At 39.0% G+C, this 18,248-nt stretch overlaps 1 pseudogene; it reads right to left on the bottom strand.

The window, feature by feature from the left end:
• Nucleotides 1-9,294: 9,294 nt before the first annotated feature.
• LOC131392997 (small ribosomal subunit protein uS2-like) lies at nucleotides 9,295-10,183 on the bottom strand (annotated as a pseudogene).
• Nucleotides 10,184-18,248: the final 8,065 nt, after the last annotated feature.

Below are 18,248 nucleotides of genomic sequence, written 5' to 3'. Positions count from 1 at the left end.
CTGTCTTGTTAATTATTTGGCCAGCCATAAGAACCTTAAGGGAAAGGGCAGAGGGAGATTCTCCCTCTTCCCCCAACAACGCCAAAACAAAAAGTTTACAAATTCTACACATTAAAAAGAAAAAGAAAAAACTAACAAACATTATCAGTAATAAGAGTATGCTGCTTATTACCAGATAGCCTTAACTTCACATAAGAAACTGCAGGATACTGGAGAACAGTCAATAGTACCCAACCTTGAGTGGAGAAAAAAGTATACAGGCGTACCTCAGAGATACTGCGGGTTCAATTCCAGACGTAGCAATAAAGCAAATATTTCAATAAAACAAGTCACACAAATTTTTTGGTTTCTCAGTACATATAAAAGTTATGTTTACACTGTGCTGTAGTCCATTGTGTGCGATAAAATTATGTCTAAAAAAAACGTACACACCTTAATTAAAAAATATTTTATTGCTAAACAGTGCTAATCATCATCTGAGCCTTCTTCAAGTCATAATCTTTTTGCTGGTGGGGGGTCTTGCCTCGATGTTGATGGCTACTGACTGCTCAGGGTGGTGGTTGCTGAAGGGTGGGGGGCTGTGGGAATTTCTTAAAATAAGACAATGATGAACTTGGCCACATTGATTGACTTTTCCTTTCATGAACAATTTCTCTGTAGCCTGTGATGCTGTTTGATGGCATCCACAGTAGAACTTCTTTCAACATTGTAGTCAATCCTCTCAAACCCTGCCACTGCTCTATCAACTAAGTTCACATAATATTCTAAATCCTTTGTTGTCATTTCAACAATCTTCACAGCATCCTTACCAGGAGTAGATTCCATTTCAAGAAACCACTTTCTCTGCTCATCCATAAGAAGCAACTCTATGTCTCTTAAAGTTTTATCATGAGATAGCAGCAATTCAGTCATATCTTCAGGCTCCACTTCTAATTCTTGTTCTCTTGCTGTTTCTACCACATCTTCAGTTACTTTCTCCACTGAAGTCTTGAACCCTTCAAAGTCATCCATGAGGGTTTGAATCAACTTCTTCCAAACTCATATTAATATTGATATTTTGACCTCTTCCCATGAATCACAAATGTTCTTAATGGCATCTAGAATATTGAATCCTTTCCAGAGGTTTGCAATTTACTTTGCCAAATCCATCAGAGAAATGACTACCTATGGCAGCTATAGCCTTACAAAATGTATTTCTTAAATAAGACTTGAAAATCAAAATTACTCCTTGATCCGTGGGCTACAGAATGGATGTCAGGTTGGCAGGCATGAAAACAATGTTAATCTCTTTGTACATCTCCATCAGGACTCTTGGGTGACCAGGTGCATTGTCAATGAGCAGTAATATTTTGAAGGTAATCTTTTTTTTGAGCAGTAGGTCTCAACAGTGGGCTTAAAATATTCAATAAACCATGTTGTAAACAGATGTGCTGTCATCCAGGCTTAGTTGTTCCATTTATAGAGAACAGGCAGAAGAGATTTAGCATAATTCTTAAGGGTCCTAGGATTTTCAGAATAGCAAATGGTATTCGCTTCAATTTAAAGTCACCAGCTACATTGGCCCCTAACAAGAGATTCAGCCTGTCCTTCGAAGCTTTGAAGGCAGGCATTGACTTCTCTCTAGCTGTGAAAGTCTTAGATGTCATCTTCTTCCAATACAAGGCTGTTTTGTCTACATTGAAAATCTGTTGTTTAGTGTAGCCACCTTCATTAATGATCTTAGCTAAATCTTCTGGATAACTTGCTGCAGCTTTTACATCAGCACTTGCTGCTTCACCTTGCACTTTCATGTTATGGAAAAATCTTCTTTCCTTAAACCTTATGAACCAACCTCTGCTAGCTTCAAACTTTTCTTCTGCAGCTTTCTCACCGCTCTCAGCCTTCATAGAATTAAGAGAGTTAAGGTCTTCCTCTGGGTTAGACTTTGGTTTAAGGGAACATGTGGCTGGTTTGATCTTCTATCCAGACAACTAAAACTGTCTCCATATCAGCAATAGACTGTTTGGCTTTCCTATTGTTCATGTGTTCACTGGAGTAGCACTTTTTTTTGGTGAAGAAGATTGTCCTCTTCTAACTAACATATGTGCCAACCCTCCTCTACTTTGTACATGGGACACCGCCATAGCATGTCTTGATGAGCGGTGTGTATGTCCGCACCCGGGATCTGAACCTGCAAACCCTGGGCCACCGAAACAGAGCACGCAAACCCAACACTATGCCACCGGGCTGACCCCTGGAGTAGCACATTTAATTTCCTTCCAGAACTTTCCCTTTGCATTCACAACTTGGCTAATTGTTTGGTGCAAGAGGCCTAGCTTTTGGCCTGTCTCAGCTTTTGACGTGCCTTCCTCACTAGCTTAATCTTTTCTAGCTTTTGATTTAAAGTGAGAGATGTGTGACTCTTCTTTTCACTTGAACACTTAGAGACCATTGTAGGGTTATTAATTAGCTTAATTTCAGTAGTGTTGTGTTTCAGGGAATAGGGAGGTCCAAGGAGAGCGAGAGAGACCGGAGAGTGGCTGGTCCGTGGAGCAGTCAGAACACACACACCATTTATCAATCAAATTTGTTGTCTTATATGGGCATGGCTCATGGTGCCCCAAAACAATTACAATAGTAACATCAAAGATCACTGATCACAGATCACCATAATAAAGACAATAATAATGAAAAAGCTTGAAATATTGCAAGAATATACAAAAATGTGACACAGAGACACGAAGTGAGCAAATGCTGTTGGAAAAATGGCACCAATCGGCTTGTTCAACACAGGGTTGCCACAAACCTTCAATTTGTAAAAAACACAATTTGTGAAGCACAGTAAAGCAAAGCTCAATAAAACGAGGTATGCGTGTACACTGTTTTGCTATGCACTGTGCTTCCAAGACAAGCAATATCAGTATTACCTGGGAGCCTGTCAGAAATGCAGGATTCCAGGCCCTACCCCAAATATATTGAATCACAATGTATTATTTAACAAGATTCCCTAGGTGTTATGGAATGAAAGTTTGTACCCTCCCAAAATTCATACAATAAAATCATAATCCCCAATATGATGGTATTAGGAGGTGGGGCCTTTGGAAGGTGTTTATGTCATGAGAGTAGAGCCCTCATGAATGGAATTAGTGTCCTTACAAAAGAGACCCCAGAGAGCTCCTGGCTGTGTGAGGACACAAGAAGCGGGAGGTCAACGATCCAAGAAGTTGGTTCTCAAAAACACCTATTCTACCAGTGTCTTGGTCTTGGACTTCCCAGCCTCCAGAACTCTGAGAAATAAATGTTTCTTGTTTAACCATCCAGTCTATGGTATTTTAGTCATAGCTGCCCAAATGGACTAAGACAATAGGTGATTAGTATTCACATTAAATTTTGAGAAGGTTTGATCTGAGATTTCCCGTTCCAGAGGTGAAATACCTTGCTCACTCAGTTTCAAATCAATGTCACCCACTTGAGTTTTCCTCATCTCAGGGAGCTGATAAATTGTGAGACAAAGTTCATATTACAGTTCATCAACTTCAATGTATGGACGTAGATAGAGCCATATTGTTATCTCCGATGGATGTGATAACGAAACCCAGTGGCTTCATCTACTCTGTGCTGTTTGAATGTTTTACAACATGCGTGCATAAAATTAGCTAAACAACAAAGACATTTACGTTGAAACAACAAACTATATTCCATTGTACAAATTTTGAAACCAACATTAAAAAAATTAAATTAAAACTTGAATATTTCAACATTACTCAGAGGTGACACCCTGCATCATAAGGATTCTTACGCAACTGTAAAAAACAAACCAAACTTATTAGAAACAATTTTAACATAAATATATGTCATATAACATTTTTACTAAAAATAAGTTTAAAATAAATATATGTCTTATAACATTTTACGAAGAAAGGAGATTGCGACCTCACTCACACATAAACATGTACTACACATGCACACAAAGGTTGGTTTGAAATAACTGTTCTATCTTTAGTAGATGAAGAACAGTAGGAACATTGAGCAATTTTCTGCTGTGTGTTCAAGAATAAAATCAAGATATTACCAAGAGACATTATTATAATTAGCCATAAACATGCTATTTCCCAGGTATGATGATTCTAATGGATTCCTTTTACATGATTTACTTCTTTGTTATTGCCAAAAGAGATGGTCCAAAGAAGAGCCATTTTAGTGAATTTTATCAATAGCCCTCACTTTTTTGCAAAACTGGAATTATAAGAGCATAGATGGATACTCAACAATAAAAATAAACAAAGACAATGTGACTTATACAAGAGACTCTCAACTGAATTATTTAGGCAAGAGAGTCTATGGAAGAAAACAGCAAAATGAACATCCTTTAGTGTATATTCTCTTACAGAGAATAAATCAATAATGCCCTAAAACATTAATGCAGAGTGTTTTGTAGAATTACACGGAAAAAAGGATCAAAGGAAACCTTGGGAACTGAAATTTATGCACCAACTTGTCTAATAATTTGTTACAAGAACTGATTTTTAAGAAACAAAAGATAATTAAGAAGAAGCATTTGTATTATCCTTCTGTTAATTAGCGCTCGAAGTCATGGTTGAACTGCTTCATGGTTTTCTTTTCTATCAGTACAAGTACACTCATGGGGTAGAAATCCACTGACTTGGTTAAACTCTGCAAATCTGGCTCACGGAGAGATTCTCTGCAGAGGCACAAAGAGATCATTTGCCCAAATTAAGGAAAAGGCACATATACATTATCTGGTCTATATCCAGACATTCACAATCAAAAGAAAAAGACTGTTCAAATCTCCACAAATTTGTTTTATAGGTTGCCAGGGTGAAAACTGAATGATAATTTAAGATGAATAATTTGTCTTTAAAATTCATTTTTAAATAAATTAGAAAAATATGGGAAAAGAAAATTTTTGTTTTTTTTTTTAATTAATTATTTTACTTATTAATTGCTTTCTATATTTCAGGCACTTGACAAAATACTTCACATTCATCATCTCACATAATATTTACAAAAATTCTTGGGTTAGCTACCATTTTTAGCTCCATTTCCAAATCAGGAAATAAAGCACTGAAAGATTACATTAGTAAACCAAATTTACATACTTCAATATGGTAGAACTCAAGTCAAACAAGATACTGTGAACACAAATGCCTTTCACTTATAAATATACCGAGTTAAATTATATGTGGATGGTAAGTTCTGAATATTTCTGTATCTTTTATCATCAGGAATTTTCCCATAAAAATTCTTTTTTTCCAAAAAGCATGATAAAAGATTCTACTTCCAAAAAATATTTACTTTACCCTTTCTCTGTGACAATGATTGATTTGTTTGTGATGTTATTATCCAGAGAGAATTGGTAGGCAAAAATGTCATGTGTTGCAGAGAGGTGAATAAAATGAACACAGAGAGGCCTCCAGTAGAGGCAGCTGCTGGTCATTGGGGACTGTTCTAGAAGCATTTTCAGAATGATAATGAAAGCAGAGTCTAGGTTGTGTAAATTTGGCAGGAGAAGGAAACAAACGTAGAACATTTCCAAGAAGCACAGCAGTTGTGGGAAACAGGGAGGCAGTAACTTAGGGAAGAGTTTCCTTTTAAAATTAGCCATAGAGACTTTAACATTAAAAGAAAGAATGGATCATGCTGAAGGAAGTTTTGAAAATGCCAAAAAGAAAAGACATAATTGAAAGATCATGCTAGAGGCTGAGCAAGAAAAGGGATAAAGACAAAGAACACAGGTACAAGTTCTAGGCTTGGCAAGTGGGCAGGATATTTCTGTTGAGCCTGGAATTTTTTTTTAAAAAAGTAATAACGAGAGAAAATATCAGAATCACCGTGCTTTGGAGATTAAGATTAAACCTTGCACATGAGACAAATTTTAATATATAAAGAACTCTCAAAACTTATTACAAAAGCAAACAACCCAATTTAAAAATGGGCAAAAAAGGGGCTGGCCCCATGGCCTAGTGGTTAAGTTCAGTGCACTCCACTTCAGTGGCCTGGGTTTGGTTCCCAGGCACGGACCTACACCACTCTGTGGCAGCCATGTTGTGGCACTGACCCACATACAAAATAGAGGAAGATTGGCACAGATGTTAGCTCAGGGCAAGTCTTTCTTAGCCAAAAAAAAAAAAAAAATGGGCAGAAGATTTGAACAGAAACTTCATGAAAGAGGATATAAGGATAGCTAATAAGCACATGAAAAAATACTCAATATCATTAGCTATTAGGGAAATATAAATTAAAACTATGATGAGATACCACTACATACCTATTAGACTGACTGAAAAATCCTGACAATGCTGAGCGCTGCTCAGGAGGCAGAGCAGCTGGCAGCCGGTAGGAATGCAAAAATAGTACAGCCACTGTGGAAAACAATTGGGCAGTTTTTTCTTTCTTAAGTTGAGTACAAACAGCATAAGACCCACCAATCCCACTACTGGGTGTTTACCTTAGAGAAATAAAAATTTATGTTCATACAAAAACCTCTATACAAAATTTTCTAGCAGCTCTATTTGTAGTCACCTAAATAGGGAACAACCTAACTGTCCTTAAGGGCATGAACTGATAACTAAACTCTGATGCCTCCATAGAAAGGGTATTATTCAGCTGTACAAAGGCTCAAACTATTGATATACACAACAACTTGGATGAATTTCAAGGCATTAGTCTCAGTGAAAGAAAAGTCTCAAAAAGTTATAAAATCTATGATTCCATTTATATGACATTCTCAAAAAGCTATTGTGATGGAGAACAGATCAATGGTTGCCAGGGCTTAGGGATGGGAGAGGGTATGTCTATAAAGAGATAGCACAAGAGAGTTTTTTGGGGTGATGGAGCAGTTCTGTATCCTGATTACAGTGATGGTCATATATATATTCATTGACCATAATAGAATAATACACAAAAAAAGTAATTTTACTGAATAACAATTTAAAATATGTTTTAGGGCTGGTCTGGATGAAAAAAATATAAAACAAAGTGAGAGTTAAATTGCTTGTATAATAAAATAATTGCAATTAGGAGTTGTCTTCTGGCTACCTGAGTAAAACATTGGGATATCTGAAAAGGAGTTAGAAGAAAGAAGATCTTTAAAAAAAGAAGAACAAAAACAAAACAAAACACCCAGCAATACGGGGCAGGCCAGTGAAAATTCCTTGCTGCAAGAGTAACTAACAGAAAAATATCAGTTCGTAAATTTCTTCCTCTTTTTTTGATGATATCTCTCCTCTGTTACTTACAAATTTTCAATAAAAATCCAATTTGTAGAGAAGTTTCATGTTAGAGTTACTTTGGTGACTATAGAAGAAATGTCTTCTGCTCATTTATGGCGGCTGTTAGAGCCACAAGCAAAGAGAAGAGCAGCTGAATGAAATGAGAGAGTGATAGAAAACTGAGAATCCAAAGTAGCAGAGAAGAGACAGAAAATAAACACTCCTCTTCTTCAGGGATCTTCCACAATACTGTGATGGGTGTTCCATCTCCCATAAAATGAGAAGATTCACATCTAAACAAGAAACAGGCTGGAAAGTTTGGGGACACTTGGATTACACATACATAACTAGGAAGTATAATGCTGAGGATCTCTCTGAATTATCCCAATTATAATCACTGGGAACTTTGAAAGCATAATTTCCATAATTTAAATTATTTGATGTCTAAACTCCTTTATATAAAATAAATCTTTTAATGAAGTCAAAAATACCCTATTGGGATTGCATATTATTATATTTGATTCTAGTAATCATATTATTTACTTTTCCACACTTTTGCAACTCTCACGATCGCCATTTTATGGCAATGTTGTTTTTAAGTCTCCATAAAAATCTGCTTCAGCATCTGATAAGAGATTGACGATCACACTGTTCCATGTAACAGCATGAATTGATCGTATCTATCGTCCCTGGGTGGCTTGTGACCTCCCAACCACCAGGCCTTCTCCTAAACAGTAACAGCCTCATAATGTGCTGTGAGCTTCTATGTCATCATAGGGGAGGAAAATTTTTCCCTTCTTCCCTTCTTTGGCTGGCCTAATAATTAAATTGACATGAGACAGATTAATAGGAGAAAAACAGATTTAATTTTGTATGTACAGGAGTTCATAAAAACATGAGACTCAAAGAAGTGACCAAAGCAGGCAGCTTTTATACCTTTCTTTGTTTAAGAAAGAAAAAATTATTTGTGAAGAATTGACAAAGGGGTTTGGGCTTGGGGAAGCAAATTAATGAAGAAGTAACACAGTTTGTTTACACAGCCTTCTCGGCCCTGGATTCCCTATCTCTTGGGATAAGGAAGTCTTTTATCCTCCAAGTGCAGGGAGGGTAGCCTTCACATGGGGAATTTAGTCCCTGCTTTCAGGGGGACAAAGGAGGGTCAGAGTGTCCTTCTTGCATTGGCTGTTTCTTAAGTAACTTGAACTCAAAATAATCGATATGCCAAAGTAGCATATTTTGCTCCCACTCACTGTCCTAACACTGTCCAATGCAGCATCTCAATAAAAGTGCACGAAAGAAAAGGATAGTCGCTTATAGGCAGTTAGAAGACAACAAAGAAGTATTCTGGGTTCTGCAAAGTTCTGTGACACATGAGCAGCACAACTCCTTGGTTTTACTGCAGATTTGAGCAAAACAGACAGTAACATGTAGCACTCTGTTCTTATTACTATCCTGGCAAGAACATAAATTTTACAAACCATGTTGGCTCTTACTTCACTTTTATTCACTTATATCTTTTTTCTATCCCTCACCTCCTATTTCTTTTTATTAGGAAAACCATCCTTACTCTCCTGTGAAATACTCCATTTAGATATACTTGCTGTATTACTCTGCTAGGGTTGTCATAACAAAATGCCACATGCTAGATGACTTTAAACAACAGAAATTAATTTCCTCACAGGTCTGGAGGTCAGACATTCAAGATCCAGGTGCCGTCAGGGTTGATTTCTTGTGAGAGCTTGGCCTGTAGATGGCCACTTCTCTCTGTGTCCTCACGTGGCTTCTTCTCTTTGTTCTTGTAGGAGGACAGCATGAGCTCTGGCGTCTCTTCCTTTTCTTATAAGGAGAACAGTCCTGTGGGATAAAGGACTCCACCTTTATGAACTCATTTAACCTTAATTAACTCCCAAAGGCCGTGTCTCCAAATACAGTCACATAGAGGGGATAGGGCTTCAACATATGAATTTTAGGGGGACACATTCTGTCCATAACAGTTGCTTTTGTTGAATCCTTTTTTTTTTTTTTGGAAACTGTTGGTTTTCCATCAACCTTATTTCCACTTTCTGTTTAAAAGTCTGTGGAAGAACAGCTTAAGACCACTCAGCGGTTGTTCCTCCCCATTCAGTGGCCTGAGCAGTGGGAGCTGTGGACCATCTTCAGTGGCGGGCTGAGCACCCCAGTCTTCAGTAGGGAATGGCTGAATAGGCACAGAGGAGCTGCACAGCTTCAGACCAGCCTGCGACCTCGGGTTGAGTAGTGGTCAAGTCAGGAGCTTTAGCAACGCATCCACACTGAAATTCCTCTGTGGTCACAGCCTTTTCAGCAGAGGCTTGCTCTTCCTTTTCCGTCTCTTCAGGAGATCTCTAGAAGTAGAGATCGAGCATGACTTCCCATGGGTGTTCACGGGAGGTGGTGCCACGTATGCGCAGAACTTCCCGCACTGACATCCAGCACATCAGACGTGCTGAGCAAGCTCCCTTGTTGTTGCATGGGATAGCAAGGTCCGCAGGGTGCAGAGGAGAGTCTGTGTCACACACAGCAATGGTGGGTGGGTTAATATAAGACACTTCTGTGAGAGGCTGGTGGTCAGCCCTGGGATCAGTAACCGCCAGAAGTCACAGTTCCCGGAAGGCTGCATGGATCTGGTTAGAGAAGGTTCCAGGAATGAAGTGGCCAGCAATAAGAGCGGCTCTGGTAGCAGCAACAAACTTCAACACAGCTGTTGGCCAGTATTCCTGGAGGATATGACGCTGACATCAGCCAGGTTTTCAGTGGCAACAATGGCACGAGCACCCAGCAGAGTTCTCCCAGGTTCTCTTCAGATTTATCATGTAGATGCTGTCACTTTTCCTTTTGTAGATGTACTGCTCCATTTGGAAGTCAAAGTTGGTGCCAGCTAAGGGGGTTCTTGCTGCAAGGAATTTGAGGATATCCTCCTCCTTCATTTGTAGAACATCAAGGGCTCTGGACATTGTGAAAATTTCCCTTTAAGTTACAATGGGAACCCAGAACAGCTCTGTATGGACCCCTCTCTGAACAGCATTGAAAGGCTCCTTTTTTCTTAACGCTTCACGCCATGATTTTATGGAGAAATTGGCACCAAGGCAGAAATACATCTTCTGAAGAATTCTTTTGTTCCTCTATATAACAATCTCTTTTACTGAAAATGTGTCTCTGTTTCTTTTCTTAAGATAACTATGTCCTGAAGAACCCTTGAATCTTCACCCACTGATTTAGGAAATTGCACCATCTGGGAGTCAAATGTAGTTCTCTGAGTTCCTGAATTGAATTGTGTTGCTCTTTAATGTCTCTGATTTAAAATCAATAAAACGCCAAAAGAAATGTGCACTGTTTACTTTCCTCACACGAGTTGTAGTGTGAGGAAGGGTATATTTTAGAGGTAACGTGAGTGCTTTGGCAGCACAACAAGCACTGAGATATTCACACTGTTAGAGAAAGGGGAAACATGTACCATAAAGGCAAGAAAAGAGCATAAGAAAGGAAAGAAATCCTAATGTACGGGTTAACTAATTAGTTGAAAATACTGTAACAGCTCATTGGGCAATTTTGTAATCAGATGAGCCCAAGGGATGAATATGAACAAGTTTATAACAGTTCATTTTCTTTAAATGCAGCTGTATACAATGCCCCAGGAGATTCCAGAAGCAGAGAAACTACAGCGACTCTTCTGATTAATAACATTTTCAATCCTTAAAATCCCTGAACAGAAACGCATATTGTTATGCCTTGAAGGGTATCCATTGACACTACGGAACCACTTCTGGAGAGACAGCGAAGTAGCAGGAATCCCTTGTGAATGGCCATCTTAATCATGTTGCCTTCTTAAAGATGATCTCTTAAAAGTCTTTTCATTTTTTCTTTGTACCTAAGTTCATCGGGTTAGACTATGCTGTGATTGCCATAATTGTTATTTCTCCCCCAGTGACTTTATAGCCAACAAGCGAACATTAGCACCCACTGACTCCTTGCGGAAAATAATCTATTTAAGGATACTTGCTTCAGTTGAATCTTTTTTTTAAATGCTTCACTCCGTTATTTTATTACGGAGAAATCTGCACCAAGGCAGAACTGGAGATTCCAAAGAATTCACTTGTTTCCCTATTTATTCTTCGCTGGAAGTCATAAGCCTCTGTTGATAGCAGCCCAGATGGATGCTAGGGAAACAATTATGGTTAAAAACATGATGGGAATTCAGAGAGCTGCAGGATGTCTGCAGATATCAAGGCCTCTTGGTAAGCGCCTAATCCCACACACTATATGACTTCTTTCTTAGGGTTGTCTATCTCTCAGTAGTTACTGGGTTACAAATCCATATATGTAGCCAGCCCTTTGTGTAGCACACTGCTACAGTCTGATTCAGCTCTTTGAACAGTATTTGATATATCTTGGTTAGACACAGAAACATCTGACGTTCTCTAACAATCTCCCTTCCACTGAAGGAAATTTAAAAGAATATAGTAAACAAATGAAGTGAGTAATATGATTTTGCTCAGCAATGTCTGGCATACATAGTAAATGCAAATTTCCTTCTCTTCCATTCTTTATTCCTAAAGCCAAATGAATGTCACTTACGGAGGGGAGAAAAACCTGTGGCAACTACAATATAAGTAATATTTTTTAAATTAAACTAGTCTCTGGGCCAGCCCCGTGGCTTAGCAGTTAAGTGTGCATGCTCCACTGCTGGCGGCCCGGGTTGGGATCCCGGGCTTGCACCGACACACCGCTTCTCCGGCCATGCTGAGGCCACGTCCGACATACAGCAACTAGAAGGATGTGCAACTATGACACACAACTATCTACTGGGGCTTTGGGGGAAAAAAAAATAAATTAAATTAAACTAATCTCTGTTGCTTTCAATATTTTTGTAAGGTAGGCAATAATGGTATCTACAGTCTTTTTTTTTCGTGAGGCAGATCAGCCCTGAGCTAACATCCGTGCCAATCCTCCTCTTTTTGCTGAGGAGGACCGGCCCTGAGTTAACATCTATTGCCCATCTTCCTCCTTTTTTTCCCTTTTACTCCCCAAGGCCCCAGTAGATAATTGTATGTCATAGTTGCACACCCTTCTAGTTGCTGTATGTGGGACGCCGCCTCTGCATGGCCAGATAAGCGGTGCGTTGGTGCGCGCCCGGGATCTGAACCCGGGCCGCCAGTAGCGAACTGCGAGCACTTAACAGCTACCATTAGGGCTGGCCCCTAATGGTATCTAAAATAAAGTAAAATTCAGAGTGTAATCATAAAATGTACCTCAGAGGATAGAGTTCTTTGGGGCCTACTTGGTCTTGTTTTACAGCGTTTCCATTGTGTGAAGGGTGATGATAACTGTACCACATTGATGTCAGGTGGGGTAGGGAGAAAAGTCAATGATTGTTCTAGATCTAGAGAATCTTTGGGAGAATGTTAATTATAAGACAAAACAGGGAATTGAAATCAATGATGGCTAAAGAGCGAATTAATAGATAATTGTAAAATAGATATTTGTGCAGAGAGCCATCAAGGATATACAGGAAAATGTAAAAGAACAAAGTTAGGAGCATGGTAACAGTTGAGGGAAGGAGGGTCGGCGTCCATAAATATTGTAGGTACTGAATAACTTTTCAAGGCAAGAAGCACCTCAATGGCACAACTCTAATTCAGAGGTGCTAACAACTCTGGTTGTTAGCAAAGCATTGACCACCTGCAAGGAGTTACTTACTGTAGATAAGGAGTAAAATCACATAGAAGTTCTGTCTTGGGAAAGATTAAATGTGCTAACAACCAAGAAGATGTATAATGCTTGGTGAATGTTTAAAGTATCCAAGTGAAGTAAAAAGTTCTATCAGGATTCAGAAGAATAAACCATAGACATAGCTGGAGAGACTGAAGAATCACACGAGAAAGTAGCATGTGAACAGTACATGAACTGAGTCTTAAGAGAGAGAAGAAAGTAGGGAAGAGCTTTCCAACAAGCGACAGCAGTGTGAATAAGGGAGGGGAGGTTGGAAAGCAAAGGGGTTGCTGAGGGACGCGGCTACTGCACAGAGAGGAGCTGGCGGACCGAAGGCTGGAGAGCAGAGCAGGAGCCAGGACGTATATAACACGTGGGATTGCTGTCCTTCTTTTCCGTGTGGAGCTGTTCCACTTACAAATGCTGTACAAATGATGAATCCAAAGTTCAGTTATGGCTTAAAAGAACCATTTCATTATGCTTATGGATTTTGTAGCTCAGAAATTCAGACAGAGCGCAGAGGGAGAGGCTTGTCCCTGCTCTGTGATATCTGGAGTCTCCTGTGAGAGGACTTGAAGGCTGGGATGACTTCATAGCTGGGGACTGGGCTCGTCTGAAGGCTTGTTCCTTTGTATGTCTGGTGCCTGGACTGGGACAGCTTGAAGAATAGGGCTGTGACTGAGCGCTGTGATGGCTTCCTCACAGCATGGTGGCCTGTGGGTCATTGGACTTTTTACGCGGCACCTCAGGGCTCCAGAAGTAAGTGTTCCAGCAAACACACTGCAAGCTCCATGCCCTTTTATAATCCAGCCTCATAACTCATAGGATGGCATTTTCACACTGTTGGTTGAAGCAGTTCCAGATCGGCCCAGAGTGAAAAGGAGGAGACATACACCTCATCTCCTGATAGCAGGGTTACCAATAAATTTGGGGGAACTGGGTTTTTTTTGGAGAGCTCTGTTTTAAAATCTTCACGGGAATGAATACTCAATAAGTGTTGAATGAATAAGTAATTTGTAGATAAAATATATTTCTCAGAAATATACACTGATAACTGATAGAATAAAGGATTGTTAGAAGTTGGGAGACAATTAAAGAGTCTTATGAGAGCCTCTCTAAATTAAAAATAAGCACTGTACTACATGCTTGTCAAATTATATTTCTAGTTCTTAAATCTGCAAGATAAGTTTTAGTCTTACTAGTTTATAGGTGAGAAAATACACATTCAAGAAGTTAATTGACTTGCTAAAAGTCTTAAAACCAATAAATGGCAGACACCTGACTTCAAATCAAGCCTGAGTCTTGCTCAAGTAGTGGAGTGTTTTTTCTGTCAAATGTGGCGGGAACGGAAAAGAGGGATTCGCTGTAAGACAGCTTGTGAGGTTAGAAGTGATAGGGCTTTCCAGCAACCGGATGTGGACGGGGACAAGGAGAGCTGGAGCTGGCGAAGAGTGTGTTCCCAACATCACAGGAGGAGGCAGGTATTGGCGGTGTCCTTCAAAAATGGGGAACACGGAAAGAACAGATTTGTATTGGTTGGCAGGAGGAGAATAAGAAGGAGGACTGGCAACACAATTTGTGAGGCCCAGTTCAAAATGAAATTTTATTAAGAATTTCAAGGTAGCAACAGTAGAACCTGACCAGGCGCTGGACCTAGGGCCAGCAATCATCTCTCTTCTAAGGCAGGCAGCCCTGAAAGAGCTCAGTTTGGGGCTTGTTCCATTTTTGCTGCTAGAGACACAGTGAAGAGAAACTTACAAAACAGGGAGGAAGAATTATATGGTCCTTCATAGATCAGAAAGAGAGAAAAAGAACATTAGCAAAATGTATCAGCTGAAGGAATCTGTATCATATTCAAGGGCAAATTCTTTTTAAGGCCGGAGTGAAAGCTTCTTAAGGATAGAGTGTTACTTTAACCGACCCTCAGCTGCGATTGTTTAGAACAATCTCTGCATCCCCAGCTACTGGGAGAAGGAAAGAAAAATCATGTGTCTTCTTCGGAGAACCAGTCCTGATCGAGGGGTGGAGAGAGTATTCTGGAACCAGCTTGACACTCATGTGTGGCAGACACAACGTTTATCTGGGAGGCAGGACATTGGGCTCTCACGACTTTTGCACTAACTAATGAGTGGCCCTTAATAAAATATTCCACCTCCTTGGTCTCATACCTTCACTAATTAAATTGTAGTTTGAGCTAGATGTATTCATTTTACAAATATTTACTGAGTTTCTGTTTTGTCCTAGACACCAAACTTACCTCTGAATACTGGTGAATAAAACAAAAATCTCTGACACTTGCTACCTACAAAATGCTAAGATTTATTTTAAACACACAAAAATAAAAGAATGATATGTCAGAAACAGTCCAGTCTGGTCAGCCATAGGTAGGAGCTCCAGATCTCCCTCTACTGCTGGTATTAACTTGATCGAGCTTCATCGCCTTTCTGCTTTTCATTTTAAACTGTAAATGGAGACTAATGGTGCTCACTGCCGAGTGATACTTCAGACCCCTGTACGTCTGTGTGTGCAGAGCCTGGTTCAGTGCCTGGGGCATGATCTTTATTAAGTAAAGGTCACTGACTTTTTTACTCTCTAACTCTTGCCCCTCCCTCTGAACATGTATTTCACAATCTCAGGCATAGCTCTCTCAGTATTAGATCATCTATCATAATAAGAATAGCTCCCAGATCACCTCATCAGCGCGTTTCTAAATAACATATAGAGAGCCTCTACAAATTATTTATTTATTCATTTTTCACACACAAAATTTACAATTAGGCCAGTTCTTCCAAGCCTCTTTAAAATGCATGATGGATATTTGGAGTTCCTTTACTCTCAATGTACTGATTCTTACATTTTTAGTTCACGGATCCCTTTAAGAATGTAATGAAAATTAAGGGCTCTCTTCGTTGAAAAAGGCACATACACATGAAACAGAACACAATCTCTCCGTGGCCCTGTGCTCCTGGGTCCCCTGAAGTCCTTCCATGCACCCCAGATAGAGAACTCCGTAGTAATCCAAAGATGTATTTATTTACTACTGAAAACTCAAATTTTAATTTGAAATTCATGAATTCCAAATGGTTATGGAGCTTGATAAATCATCCTTTACCATTGCTAATATCATGAAGGGAAAACTTCGAATCGATTCGATTTCACAGGCCACGTGTGACTATTGATTTTAGCCCTGCCACATAGCCCTTCTGCACGCTGAGTGAAGAGACTATTCTGCCTGCGTTTCAAGGTGAGGCTCATCTACCTCAGTGATAAATACTGAAAACAAGGCACATGGGACCCGGCTGTCTCAAACCATATCTTAGACTGCTCCTATATGTGTCCAAAAGATTAGTCAAATAATATTGATACTTCTGCATGCTGTGATGATGCCCTTGTTTCCACAGACTTGAAACTAGAAATTGTTTGAAGTTTCCAAATCTACGTCAAAAGGCAGATGATTCTGAAAGCCCCACTATTTTGCCTTTTTATAAGTAAAAATCCTTAAATATTTAGATCTAAGTAACAGTTTATTTTGTGTAAGTGTAAAATATATAGAAAGCCTGTACTCTAATAAAGCAAAAATGAAATAATATTTTATTTTTTCTGTTTATGTAATGCATCAGCCCTACTCTCAGATTTTTATTTTCTTAACATATTTGTATAATATCTTTTTAAAGTTGGTTCATGTTCAGGTTGCCTATGACAGACTATTCTTACTAAATATAATGCTTAATCTCTGTTACCTTTTTAGAAGGTATTCCTGTACTGCAGACATCATTACCTGATCCAGCCTGAACGTGCTTTCTTAAAATGTCTAAAAATTCATAAAAAATATAATACAATAAGAAAATGTTTTAAAGATCTTATGTGTCATGTGGTTTAAATAATTTATAATAATGACTATTATTCATTTTGAAAGATATGTTGTTTTAGGGGTGTTATATTTCAAAACACGTTAAAAATGGACAGTTTAGCTCAACTTTCTGTGAGATTTTGATTCCAGGCACATAAAAACAAAACATAAACATAGTCTTCCACATGGAAATTATTAAGAAACTTTTCTAGGGATGGACAGTTAATTGAAAAAAATCAGTTCTATTGAAAAGTCCACATAAAAACTGAAAAAGTATACGATATGGCATAGATGTGATATTTATAGACCCTGATGTTAGTAGTCTGAGGTCGTGTGCTCCAAAACATTGCTTCATGTAACATACACAAATAACTCAATTTTTACTTTTTGATAAACATCAATTTGAAGTCTCTTAAGGTCAGGAGTTTAGAATTGGAATTGTTACATTGTACCAGAATTAAGTATATATATATACTACTGAATTTCAAAATGAAACAAAAAATGAAAGTTTTTTTAATGCTTAACTTCTACTTCAGAAAGAAAAACTTCAAAAATTATTTGAGACCTGAAACTTCATTCTGCTTAAATGAAGATAATTGGTCTTTCACAATGTATTTTCTTTATTATTTTGTGTGTGTGTGTGTGAGGAAGATCAGCCCTGAGCTAACATCCATGCCAGTTCTCCTCTTTTTGCTGAAGAAGACTGGCCCTGAGCTAACATCTGTGCCCATCTTCCTCCACTGTAGGTGGGACGCTGCCACAGCATGGCCTGACAAGCAGTGCGTTGGTGCGCGCCGGGGATCTGAACCCCGGGCGGCCAGCAGCAGAACACGCGCACTTAACCGCTACAGCAGGGGGCCGGCCCCACAATGTTTTCTCTTTAGACACCAGATCTTTGCTTTAAAAAAATGACAGTTCGTATTTACTGAAAGGGTACTATATGCCTGCTAGTAGCTAAATGCAATACATGTATAATCTCTTTTAATCCTCAAAATGACACTATGAGAGGAATGATGCTGTCATTTTGTAGATGAAGAAAGCGAGGCTTCCAGAAGCTCAGTAGCTCACACCACGGGCAGAATGATTTGAAGCTGCACCCTCCTGACTCCGACTTCTCAGCCGTCCTCTAATTCCATCGCAAACATCATGGTGTTCCCTGTCTGCCCTGGTCCCACAGCTTGTGAAATGCTGCACAAAACATAACAACCTAAAGTCCTCAAACCATTGTAGTTACAAGTTGGGCTATGAAACAAGACTGCCTGGATTTGAAGTTACTTAAACTCTCTGTTCTTCAATTTCCACATCTGCAAAATTAGCATCATCACAATGCTGATTTCATAGACTTATTATGAGAATGAAATAAAATCCATTCAACAATACATGGAAATGACTAAAAAGGGCCCTGGCAGAAAATAAATATTTGTATATGTTAACTGTTAATACGATAATTACTATTATTA

Source organism: Diceros bicornis, chromosome 27 (genome assembly GCF_020826845.1).
Source record: "Diceros bicornis minor isolate mBicDic1 chromosome 27, mDicBic1.mat.cur, whole genome shotgun sequence".
NCBI lineage: Eukaryota > Metazoa > Chordata > Mammalia > Perissodactyla > Rhinocerotidae > Diceros > Diceros bicornis.
This window is presented reverse-complemented; position numbering and strand designations above follow the sequence as displayed.